Here is a 13224-nt window from a genome sequence, read left to right on the forward strand (position 1 = left end):
CTTCTGGAATTTTTTGAGAATGTAACTAGTCGAGTAGACAAGGGAGAACCAGTGGATGTGGTGTATTTGGACTTTCAAAAGGCTTTTGACAAGGTCCCACATAACAGATTAGTGTGCAAAATTTGGTACATTACCCCCAATACCATGTGTTAACATGGATAGAGAACTCATTGGCAGACAGGAAGCAGAGAGTCGGGATAAACGGGTCCTTTTCAGAATGGCGGGCAGTGACTAGTGGGGTGCCGTAGGGCTCCGTGTTGGGACCCCAGCTATTTACAATATACATTAATGATTTTAGATGAAGGAATTAAGTGTAATATCTCCAAGTTTGCAGATGACACTAAGCTGGGTAGCGGTGTGATCTGTGAGGAGGACACTAAGAGGCTGCATGGTGACTTGGACAGGTTAGGTGAGTGGGCAAATGCATGGCAGATGCAGTATAATGTGGATAAATGTGAGGATATCCATTTTGGTGGCAAAAACACGAAGGCAGAATATTTGAATGGCGGCAGATTAGGAAAAGGGGAGGTACAACGAGACCTGGGTGTCTTGGTACATCAGTTATTGAAAGTTGGCATGCAGGTACAGCAGGTGATGAAGGCAACTGGTGTGTTGGCCTTCATAGCTAGGGGATTTGAGTATAGGAGCAGGGAGGTCTTACTGCAGTTGTACAGAGCCTTGGTGAGATTTCACCTGAAATATTGTGTTTAGTTTTGGTCTCCTAATCTGAGGAAGGACGTTCTTGCTATTGAGGGAGTGCAGCGAAGGTTCATCAGACTGATTCCTGGGATGACAGGACTGACATGAGGAGACACTGGATCGACTGGGCCTGTATTTACTGGAGTTTAGAAGGATGAGAGGGGATCTCATAGAAACATAAAATTCTGATGGGACTGGACAGGTTAGATGCAGGAAGAATGTTCTCGATGTTGGGGAAGTCCTGAACCAGGAGACACAGTCTAAGGATAAGGGATAAGTCATTTAGGTCTGAGATGAGGAGAAACTTCTTCACTTAGAGAGTTGTTAACCTGTGGAATTCCCTACTGCAGAGAGTTGTTGCCAGTTCATTGAATGTATTCAAGAGGGAGTTAGATATGACCCTTATGGCTAAAGGGATCAAGGGGTATGTAGAGAAAGCAGGAAAGGGGTACTGAGGTGAATGATCAGCCATGGTCTTATTGAATGGTGGTGCAGGCTTGAAGGGCCAAATGGCCTACTGCATCTATTTTCTATGTTTCTATCTGACTTGGGTTCTGCTAGATTCATTTAAAAAATAAAAAATCAATTATGAATAACTTTTTTTTTCTAAACCCGAAAGTTTTATTTTAATACTTTTTGCTTTAATGGTAACATAATTGGAGAAAGTGGTTGGAAAGAGTCATTGTGTGTAATTTCAACTTTTGGTGAAAATGTAAAATGGATGATATTGGATCAGTTGCCTATTAGACATTCTGCCTGGTTTTCCTTTTGATTGAAGTCAATATATTGGACCTGAAATTCGGGTCGGAGGCTTCCTGCGGGTAACTGCCTCCGACCGGAGAATTTTTACGAATCTACCTGGTGGTCTCTGAGCTGCCCCGGATTCCATTAGAGAGGTCTTCTCTTCCCGCGCTGCAAAATGTGCTCCCATCCGAAGGGTTCCCACGCAAAAGATGCAGTCACGTGCTTTCCCATTCTACGGGCCCAAGTTTCCACATGATTTGCGCCTGATTTTTAGGAGCAACTGGTGGAGAATGGACTATCTTAGAAATTGCAATTCTCCACATTTTTTTTTCCCTGCAGTTCTAGTCAGGTAGAACAGTTCTACTTTGGAACTGAATTTTTTCTTCAAAAGGGGGCGTGTCCGGCCACTGACGCCTGATTTCAAAGTTTCCACAGTGAAAACGTACTCCAAACTAAGTTAGAATGAAGCAAGTGAAGATTTTTGTAGAACTGAAAAAACCTGTTCTACACATTAAATAAATAAATAAATAAAAAAAATAAAAAAAAATCAGATGCAGGTGCAGGTGCAGGTGGAGGAGGAGGAGGAGGAGGAAAAAGAAAAAATGTTTTGTAATTTGGGTTAAAAATAAACTTGAGGGCAGAGTTTTTAACAATAGAATCTGTTAATTTAATTTTATTCTGTTTATGTATGTTTTTAAACACTTGCGCCTGTAAAAGTAGGCTATGTGCCTGCTTTTTCAGGCGCAAGAATTTTGAGAACATTTGCTGGGCAAGATAATGTGTAAATCTTGCCCAAGCAAATGTCCCCTCTCCCGATCTGCGGATCATCTGTCAAGCTCCAGCTTGAAAGATCGGAAAAGCCGGTTTTCAGCGCATGCGCATTGTACGCTGAAAACCGGATTTTCCGATGTCTTCCTGGGTCAATAGAAACTTCGTACGGACCGGGGAGGCCTGGACTTCCAGGCCACTGTCCGATGACATCCATTTTACAGCATGAGTTAAAATTACCCTCACTGTATCTGAGTATATAGGAACCTCAGTAGGCCATTCAGCCCTGAGATTGTTGCACATTCATTTAGAATGTGGGTGATCTATATCTTAACCCCATCTACCCGTGTTGGTTCCATAACCCTTAATATCCTTTTCTAATAAAAATCTATCAATCCCTGTTTTGAAATTTTCAACTAACCCTAGTGTCCAGTGCTTTTTGGGGGAGAGCGTTTCAGATTTCCACTACCCTTTTTGTAAAGAAGAGCTTTCTGACATCACCCCTGAACAACCTTGCTCTAATGTTTAAGGTTATGGCCCCTTCCACGAGACTCCCTCGCCAGAGTAAATAGTTTCTCCATCTACTCTATCAAATTCTTTAATCATCATGAAAAGCTCAATTAGATCACCCCTTAATCTTCCATATTCAAGGTAGTACAAGTCTAGTCTACACAACCTGTTTCATAAGTTAACCACTTTAACCCCAGTATCATTCTGGTGAATCAGCGCTGCACCCCTTCCAAGGCCAATCTATCCTTCCTGAACCTAGTACTACAGCTGCAGTCTAACCAGAGCTCTACAGCTGTAACATAACCTCCACCCTTTGTATTCCATCCTGCTTGAGATAAAGGCCAACATTTTATTAGCCTTTTTAATTTTTTTTTATACCTGTCCACTAGCTTGTTGTAATTTCTGTACTCTGACCCCTAAATCTCTTTGCTCATTACAATTCCTAGCTTCTCACCAGTACTGAAGTTGAATTATCATCGTTAAAATTGTAGGATTTTCTGAAACTCTTATTATTGACCATATCTCCATTGTTGTCAATTTTCAAGTATATAAAACAAGCTTATAAAGAATAAGAAACTTCTGGTGACCACACATGCAAAGTTAAATATGGAAATCATGAAGTTGCTGTCTGAGATGTCCTACTCCTCCAAAAGGTGCATGATAAAGGTATCTCGCTGATGGTCTCACCATTCAAATACATTGAACGATGTGAAGTTGCTATACTTGCCTGATATATGCAAATGAACTCTCAGGAAAAAGTGCATTCCAATTTAAATACCCTTTTAACAGCGTCATCAGTCTTCATTACTGCCAAACAACCTCTGGCACTGAAAATTGACTTTTATAAGTGCGGAGCTTCAGTCCTTCAGATTTTAATTGTTGCAGATTTTTAAAATATATGTTTCCTATCTATTATTTTTCTCTCAATTCAATCTTTCTTTCCCTCTCTTTGGGCTCAATTTTCCAAAAAAAAAATAACTAGCAAGTTTCCCCATTATATTTTTTGAAATTGGCACTACGCAGCCTGTCCTTTAGCTTCGGGGAGTGGAGGCTAATATCTGCGCCGAAAAAACGATGCCCTCCCCCCCCCCCCCCCCCCCCCCCACTTCTGCGCATGCGCGAAAAGAAAAAAGGAAGTTTTTGACGTGACTGCTATGGGCGCATATGCCGAGTACAGCTCCTGGTCTGCATTTGGCTATTTTTAAAGAGCCAGTTGTGTGTGAGAACTTTAATTCTTATTTGGAAAAATCAGAGCTGCAATACAATATGCAACACGGCTCAAGGACCAAGAATTTCTTACAGGATGAAGTGGGGGCACTGGTTACTGTAATTGAGGCCAGATGGCACGAGCTGGACACCAGCAGAGGTCACACAAAAGTTTCACCAAAAAAAATTGAACGCTAGAACCAACTTGCAAAAGATTACTGTGCAATGGTGACCACCCTGAGGTCTGGAGGCCAGTGCAAAAAGAAATGGCAGGACCTTGGTCAAGTAGTTAGTGTAAGTAATATTTTCATTTATTCATTGGAATTGTAAATGTGACCATCTGTATATGTCCTACCTAGCAGAAAGAAACCCTTGCTAAAAAGTTATATTTTCATCTTTGCAGAGGAAGGTGGCACACAAACAAAAAGGAAAGAACTCGAACAGGAGGAGGCCTGGTAAATCTGCACCCACTGATGCCCTTGGAAAAGAGGGTCGCTGTTTTGATTGGTCCTGCCTGGGGAAAAGTAACCACCACTGCACAAGCTGGGCCCACGCGAGGGAGAGGGCAAGTCCTGCAAATTCTACAGTCTGGCTTTGCTAAATGTTAATTACTGCGTGGGCTAGCCATGCTTTGATTCATAGGGATGTCTCTGTCAGCTATGCTTCAGTTGATGCAATGTGCGATCATTCATCGTGGTCCTTCAAATGAGCCTGCTGCTTGCACTGTGTGCCTATTCGTGCCACCCTGCCCCCTCCTCTGCTGCTAACCATTTGTCTGTTAAGTTCTGCAAAATAGAACAGGAGGCCAACCCTGACGAGGCTGAAGCCAATGCAGAAGAAGATTCAGATGTGGACGAGCCTGAAGATGAGAACATCTTCCAGACCAAGAGCACGCAAGTGAGGGGGAGGTGATGGATGAAGCCTACACTGTTGTACTCACTCTGGAGGAGGTTCAGGTGCTGCACATTGACGTGCCAGGCCATTTCCTGAGTGGTACAAGTGTTGGGACATTCCATGGTTTCTCACAGTCCGAGGCTGGGAATTCCAGAGGGGTGCAGCGAGCCACACTGAGGGGAAGGAGAGTTTGATAGCACTCTCTTGAGGTGCAGGATCTAACAGATGTGGTTCAGATGATGGCAATGAATGTAGTGAGCATTGACCTGACACGATCAGTCCTGGACACTATCAGTGGGGTGGGTGATGAGTTGTCGGGAGAAATGACATCACTCTCTCGAAATGGGAACATTATCTGGGCACATGAGGGAGGGAATGTCGTAGGCAACTGATACAATGTCGGTGCACATGAGGGCGGGAATGTCGCAGGTAGCTATTGCGCTGTCATTGATAATGAGGGAGGGAATGTTGCAGGTAGTTGAAATACTGTTGGTGAACATGAGCGAGGGAATGTTACAGTAGTTGACACGCTGTCTGCGATCATGAGGGAGGGAATGTTGGAAATAGTTGAGACACTGGGCACATGAGGGAGGGAATTTCTGAGTTGGCTGCTGCAAAAAGGGAATGTGCCCAGACCCCGCCCCGTGCCCATTGACCGAATCAACTGCCACTCACACTCCAATGAAGCAGCCCAAGCCGGGCCTTCCACGTTACCGCCTGCCCCCCCCTTTCTTTCTCTTCCCTCTCTTTTCCCCACCCCATCCCATCCCATCAAGAAGTGCGCATTACCCAAGATGTTCGAAAGAATAAACTTGGTACCAACCCGAGAAATGCTTCGCCACCGTCTGCGGGCAGGGGTGGAGTCAACAAGACCAAGCGCAACGGGCAGTCTTTGAAAAAGGTGAAGATGAGATGGGTGCAGCCTTTCTTTGTTATTGTTGTAACTGTTCTCAAAAGTTTTTTGTAAGTTATGTAAATTTACAAGTTTAAAAGTTTGTATCAAACTTTAAAGTTTTCAGTTAAGAATATTTTTATTAAAGTTAAGTACAAACAAGTGTTAAACTTTTGAATAAAATATATAACTTATAACAGAATTATTTCCATTATTTCTGAGTTATTATTAACACAACTTTTTGAAGTAAAGAAGAATCATTTCCATTATTTGTTCCATTAACACAACACATTACGGAACAGGTCCAAACAGTAAACATGGTCCATGTGGAATAGTTGCCGCTGAGCCTTCAGGCAGCAAAGCACTCACAGATGAACTGCTGGGGCAAGGCTCGAGCAATCGTTAAAGGAGCACGATGGCCCACCTTCCTCCACCGTCTTGCTCCAGGTTCATGTATTTGCATAGCCTCCTCGTCCTCGTCTTCCTCCTCATCCTTATCTTTCTCCTCATCATCAGCCACTCTCTCCTTGGGTGGGTCTTCTATTATCAGCTGCTGCTGTCTCATGATGACTAAGTTATGCAGCACCCAACAATGAACTGACCGACAACTCAGGGCGGTATTGCAAGTAGCCTCTGGAATGGTCCAAGCATCAGAAACGCTGTTTTAAGATGCCAATGGCCCTCTCTGTTATGCTGCAACATGTTGTATTCCTGGTCAGCTTGCGTCAGGATTACGCGTAGGGGCGTCATGAGCCAGGTGGCAACACCATACGTTTTGTCTCCCAGCAGCCAGCTCTGCCCTTCTGGCTGCTGCTGAAACATGGCAGATATAGCGCTCTTGCGTAGGATGAACGCATCGTGTGCTCCCAGGGCATCTAGCATCAATGGAGATGATGCGATACATGTCGTTAGACATGAGCCGCACATTAACTGAGTGGAAGCCTTTTCTGTTCCTGTACATCTTGGAATCCTCCAAAGGTGCTTGCAAGGTAATATGGATAAAATCAATGCAGCCCTGTACCTTTGGGAAGCCAGCAATCCTGGCGAAGCCCACAGCCCTTTCACTTATTGCTTGGACGGTTATGGGGATCTTTATGAAGTAATTCCTCCACGCATACAGTGCAGCTGTCTCCTGACGAATGCAGATATGTGTTGCATGTTGCGAAATGGCGCACACAGCCCCAGTTGTGGCCTGGAATGATCCAGATGCATAGAATGAAAATGCAGCTATAAACTTTCATTTCAACTGAGAAAGCAGTCCTCTTGACGCTTCTAGGTTGCAGGTCTGCTTTTACTAACTCACAGATTTCAGTTACAACTTCTTTGAGGAAACACAGCCTTCTCACGCAGTCTGCATCACTCGGGTGCAGGTACGAACACCTGTCTCGATATACCCAACGTGGGTCAGGCTTCCTGCCCATCATCCTATGTGCTCTGAGACTCCTCATGCGATGACATCGAATCAGTCTCCACAGCACCATCCTGCAGAAGGCTTGCACGAAGAAATGCATTGTCAGTATTGCCCCCATGATTAAATTTTACCTTTGCAAGAAGTTCAAAACAGCAGGACAAGCTTCTTTGTTCTCGATTGACACCCTAGTATGGACCACACCCTGGTCCAAGCAAGCCTGTTGCGCATGCGCAGAACAGGAAGCTCGGCATTCAAATGAGGACATTTGGGGCAACGAAGTCAAATGCAATTCTTTAATTTTCGATTTTTTTTTTTTTTTTCACAGTACCACACCACCACCGACCAAACATCTCCTCACCGGGCTCGAGGGTCGGCCGGCAGAATTGCTCCCTCGCCTGCACATGGACTCAGCAAACACCCACCGCACATTTTCCCCCTGTCCCCTCTCCCCTGGCTTCTTTTGAAGCAGAGAGCCCCTGTGTCCGAGTGAGGGACCGATTCTGCTGGCTGACGCTCCGACCCTTGAGCCCTGTTTGGAGACATTCAGTGGTGGCATGGCACTTTTGGGAGGGGGGAAAAAAAAATAAAAGATTAAAGAATTGCATTAGACTTCTATTTTCTGCATTTTACGTTTGAAAAAAATAAGCTGCATGATGCACATTTAATGTGTTCTTGACTCCCTCCAAAACTTGGCATTAAAACAATGGCGTCTTTCTGCACCGATTTTATAAATGTGTGCTGATTTTTCTTAAGTACCCAGAAGGTTTTTTGGGAGTGGTCACATATGCCGTCCTAGGAAAAATATAAGTTGGCCAAACTTGCATAAATGTGAAAAACTGCTGCAGACATCAGGTTACGCCCCTGTGATGCAAAAAAAAACTAACCTTAAAAATTTGTAACTAACTGAGTCATGCTGGTGCACAATCTTTGGGGAAACTTGGATATTTTAATTTAGGCCAAAAAAAGCTCCGAATGCCAAAAAAACGGTGCAGATAATTGGGGAAAATTGAGCCCTTTATTTTGTTTTCTGTACCTGATTTGATAATTCAATATTCTAACTGACATTTCCTGATTCAGATTCTGCGCTGCACATTAACGATTCTTCAATCTAATTTGTTAAGAAGATACATAGTTGCTTTCCCTGTTTGCACAGATTTCAGATGCTCTGTAGAGGGCACTGCACTTTTTGGATAGATGGCTGACAGGAACTTCCAGTGCAAAAGCCCGTAAACAAGTGCAAGTGTAATAAACAGCTGACGCCATTCGTTTGCCACTGACCGCAAGATCTGGCCTGATGTCTTTTTACTAGTTGAACCGGGTGTGAATGCAGTGAAGAAAATTAGATGACCGTCTCCTTTTGCTGCTGGAATTAAGAGTCCTACATGAAACAGTCTCAACATAGTACAGCGCAATAATGTATACAGGCCCTAAACACAGACTAGTCACAATTTGACACAAACTGGACAAAATTAGAAAAGTTAACCTGAGACACCAGAGGTTAAGTGGTATGAGAAATTATAAACTTGTACTGCTGCACAGGAGGGTGCTCTTAAGTTGAGGCTGGTGCATATTGTTAGGCAGAGTTTTAATCTGCATGCATTTAGTTCATACTGTTTTTTGGGTTGTGGTGATGTTTTATTCTCAATATTGACATTCCTTTCCTTGATGAGCACAAACTTAGTAAACTACTATTTAAACATTTTAAATTTTGGGATACTGGGATCCTTTTTGAACCAGTGCTTCTATATGGTTTATAATTAGACTTAAGTTTTTAAAGGAAAAATACTGAATTTACATATTGATTAAACATACTCTCAAAAATTAATCTTTGCAATCCCAAATAATTAGATCGGAGGTGAATGTTCAAAATGAAAAGTCTAATTAATTATTGGGCCAGATTTTGCAGTCACAATAACGGTGAGGCTAATGGCGTGGCCATTATTTATGCGCAAGGTGCGTAAATGGTTTAAATGGTGAAGGGCAGATGCGTGGTTAAACACTACTATCTAAAAGTTTCTGGCCGTGTTTCGCTGCTCCACCCTTTTATTTTGTGAAAACGGCATCTTGCTGCCTGATTCACCATTGAATCGTGAAACGACATCCAATTTAAAAACAAGGGCATACAAAGTGACCAAAACTAGTGGGAGGACAGAAGACAGGGAAGCTTTTAAAAGTCAGCAAAGAATGGCTTTAAAAAAAAAAAAAAAAATGATTAAGAAAGGGAAGATAGACTATGAAAGTAAACTTGCACAAAATATAAAAACAGAAAGCAAGAGTTTCAGTAGGTATATAAAAAGGAAAAGAGTGGCTAAAGTAAATGTTGGTCCCTGAGAGGACGAGACCGGGGAATTAGTAATGAGGAACATGAAGATGGCAGAAACTCAACAAATATTTTGTATCAGTCTTTACGGTAGAGGACACTAACAATATCCCAGCAGTGGATAGTCAAGGGGCTATAGGGGAGAGGAACACAATCACAATCACTAAGGAAGTGGTACTCAGTAAGATGATGGGACTAAAGGCAGATAAATCCCCTGGACCTGATGACTTGCCTCCTAGGACCTTAAGAGAAGTAGAGGTAGGGATTGTGGATGCATTGGTTGTAATTTACCAAAATTCTATCGACCAGTTATCCTAACATCTGTGGTTGGGGAAAATGTTGGAGTCCATTATTAAAGAACCAGTAGCAGGACATTTGGAAAAGCAGAATGCGGTCAGGCAGAGTCAGCATGGATTTATGAAGGGGAAGTCATGTTTGACAAATTTGCTGGAATTCTTTAAGGATGTAACAAACAGGGTGGATAAAGGGGAACCAGTGGATGTGGTGTATTTGGACTTGCAGAAGGTATTTGACAAGGTGCCACATAAAAGGTTACTGCACAAGATAAATGTTCACGGGGTTGAGGGTAATATATTAGCATGGATAGAGGATTGGCTAACAGAAAAGAGAGTCGGGATAAATGGTTCATTCTCTGGTTGGCAACCAGTAACTAGTGGGGTGCCGCAGGGATCAGTGCTGGGATCCCAACTATTTACAATCTATATTAACGACTTGGAAGAAGGGACTGAGTGTAACGTAGCCAAGTTTGCTGATGATACACAGATGGGAGGAAAAGCAATGTGTGAGGAGGACACAAAAAAATCTGCAAAAAGACATAGGCTAAGTGAGTGGGCAAAAATTTAGCAGATGGAGTATAATGTTGGAAAGTGTGAGGTCATGCACGTTCGCAGAAAAAAAATCAAAGAGCAAATTATTATTTAAATGGAGAAAGATTGCAAAGTGCTCCAGTACAGTGGGACCTGGGGGTACTTGTGCATGAAACACACAAGGTTAGTATGCAGGTACAGCAAGTGATCAGGAAGGCCAATGGAATCTTGGCCTTTATTGCAAAGGGATGGAGTATAAAAGCAGGGAAGTCTTGCTACAGCTATACAGGGTATTGTTGAGGCCACACCTGAAATACTGCATGCAGTTTTGGTTTCCATATTTACGAAAGGATATACTTGCTTTGGAGGCAATTCAGAGAAGGTTCCCAAGATTGATTCCAGAGATTAGAGGTTGACTTATAAGAAAAGATTGAGTAGGTTGGGCCTCTACTCATTAGAATTCAGAAGAATGAGAGGTGATCTTATCGAAACATATAAGATTATGAGGGGGCTTGACAAGGTGGATGCAGAGAGGATGTTTCCATTGATTGGGGAGACTAGAACTAGAGGGCATGATCTTAGTTTTAAATGGGCGGCCCCTTATTCTGTGATGAGAAATTTCTTCTCTGAGGGTTGTGAATCTGGAATTCACTGCCTCAGAGAGCTGTGGAAGCTGGGACATTGAATAAATTTAAGACAGAAATAGACAGTTTCTTAAACGATAAGGGGATAAGGGGTTATGGGGAGCGGGCAAGGAAGTGGCGCTGAGTCCATGATCAGATCAGCCATGATCTTATTGAATGGTGGAGCAGGCTCGATGGGCCATATGGCCTACTCCTGTTCCTATTATGTTCTTATGAATGCATTGAATTTTTGTGGTAGTTACAAGCTAAACACGTCACAAAGTTAAGTTTTATCATTTCAATTCCAAGTAGCCTTTTAATGATATGATGTGATAACTGTTAATTACTGTGAACATGTGCTTTCCTTTTGCTGATGCATGGTGTAGTCACTTCAATGAAATGAGCCATACAGACTGGAAATCTCCAAGATTTGATCTAGGACTGAGATCCACTTTTGTTTTTAACCTGAACAATTCAGTTTTGTGATGAGACTGCTCATTTTATATTTTTAGTACCAACCAAGCGACAAAAGTCTGAGTTTCTGTCCATTTTTGTTGTGGATTTTTGCAGAGTTTATAGTTAAATACCAAAACTTGGACTGAGTGGAAAATATTCCAATGGCTGCAAAATTACCATGGCCTCATAAGCAAGTTCAGCGGCAGCAGGGAGGAGAGGAGAAACCTGTTCCAGCTATAGCAATGTAAATAATGTAAGCACATAGGCCTCAAGTTTCCACACGATAAAAAACGGGCGCCCCTCCGAGCTGGGCGCCCGTTTTTCGCGCCGAAAACGGCGGCGGAAAAAAACGCGCGATTCTGGAGCGCCCTGCAGCTCCATGTCTGCTTGGCGCAGCGCCCAGGGGGGCGGAGCCTACCACTCGCGCCGATTTTGTAAGTGGGAGGGGGCGGGTACCATTTAAATTCGTTTTTTTCCTGCCGGCAACCCTGCGCGTGCACGTTGGAGCGTTCGCGCATGCGCAGTGTGAAGGAAACATTGGCACTCGGCCATTTTTGTAGTTCTTTGTAGCTGTTTAATTTTTGAACATTTTTTAATAAAAGCACATTGCCATCAGCACTGAGGCTTCCTGCAGCAGTGAGAAGGCTGCAGGAAGCCTCAAAGTTGAGGCAGCCGTTTCCCGACGGCCTCTTTCCCCCCCCCCCCCCTGCCGTCGGGAATGGCTGCTGAACTTGAGGCTTCCTGCAGCCTTCTCACTGTCTCCTTTCCCCCCCCCCCCCCGCCCGCCGTCTGGAACGGCTTCCTCCTCCCCCCCGCCCCCCACCCTTTGCGGGAACGAACGGCTGCCTCCTCCCCCCCCACCCCCCCCCCGCGGGAACGAACGGCTGCCTCCTTCCCCCTCCCCCCCCTCACCGCGGGAACGAACGGCTGCCTCAACTTGTGAGGCTTCCTGCAGCATTCTCCCTGGCTGAAGCACTTTCACACAGGTAGGGAGATGGTTTATTTAATCTTTTCTTTGCTTATAAATTTTTATTCAAGTTGGATTTATTTGTATAAGTATAAATAAGGATTTATTATAGAATTTAATGACTTCCCTTCCCCCTCTTTTCCCCCCCCCCCCCCGGCCCCAACCTCGTTCTGGACGCCTAATTTGTAACCTGCGCCTGATTTTTTAATGTGTAGAACAGGTTTTTTCAGTTCTACAAAAATCTTCACTTGCTCCATTCTAAGTTAGTTTGGAGTACGTTTTCACTGTGGAAACTTTGAAATCGGGCGTCAGTGGCCGGACACGCCCCCTTTTTGAAGAAAAAATTCTGTTCCTAAGTGAAACTGTTCTAACTGACTAGAACTGCAGAAAAAAAAATGTGGAGAATTGCGATTTCTAAGATAGTCCGTTCTTCACCAGTTGCTCCTAAAAAATCAGCCGCAAATCATGTGGCAACTTGGGCCCAAAATTAGGAGTCTAGATAATCTGCATCATAATTGAAAACTATAGGGAAACCTCCAAATATATATAGAAACTAATACAAAAACAGAACAACAATAAGGAGACAGGAATACTGAATCTAAATCTTCAGCATCTAAACAAAGAGCTAGAACAAAAGGCAGGAGTGAGAAAATCTTGCAGCAACAGAGAGAAAATGAGAAACTGTATCAAAATACATGTATACCATACATCAGTTGAATTGAATGAACCAAGCCGGCAAGCCCTTCGGGCGGTGTTGGAGGTAAGTTGCTGCTATGTGTTTTTCAATTCTTTTAATGTGTTAGGAGCTGGCTGTCTGCTTCACTTTGCAGCCTCAGCTCGCAATTTGTCCCTGGTTACCATGGCAGCCTGATCTTTTTGGCGCAGATCAAGGCTCCAGCTCCAAAAC

At 43.5% G+C, this 13224-nt stretch overlaps 1 protein-coding gene across 5 annotated transcripts in view; it reads left to right on the forward strand.

Moving 5' to 3' along the window:
- The window catches only part of LOC139263874 (WAS/WASL-interacting protein family member 3-like), a 176312-nt gene that overhangs the window by 18780 nt on the left and 144308 nt on the right, over window positions 1–13224 (forward strand). The window contains exon 2 of one of the 5 annotated variants that reach the window (XM_070879935.1): window positions 4331–4492. The exons of the other annotated variants lie outside the window; for them this stretch is intronic. The gene's annotated coding sequence lies outside the window, so the exon portion shown is untranslated. The remainder of the gene's footprint in view (window positions 1–4330; window positions 4493–13224) is intronic. 5 annotated transcript variants of the gene reach the window in all.

Source organism: Pristiophorus japonicus, chromosome 5 (genome assembly GCF_044704955.1).
Source record: "Pristiophorus japonicus isolate sPriJap1 chromosome 5, sPriJap1.hap1, whole genome shotgun sequence".
NCBI lineage: Eukaryota > Metazoa > Chordata > Chondrichthyes > Pristiophoridae > Pristiophorus > Pristiophorus japonicus.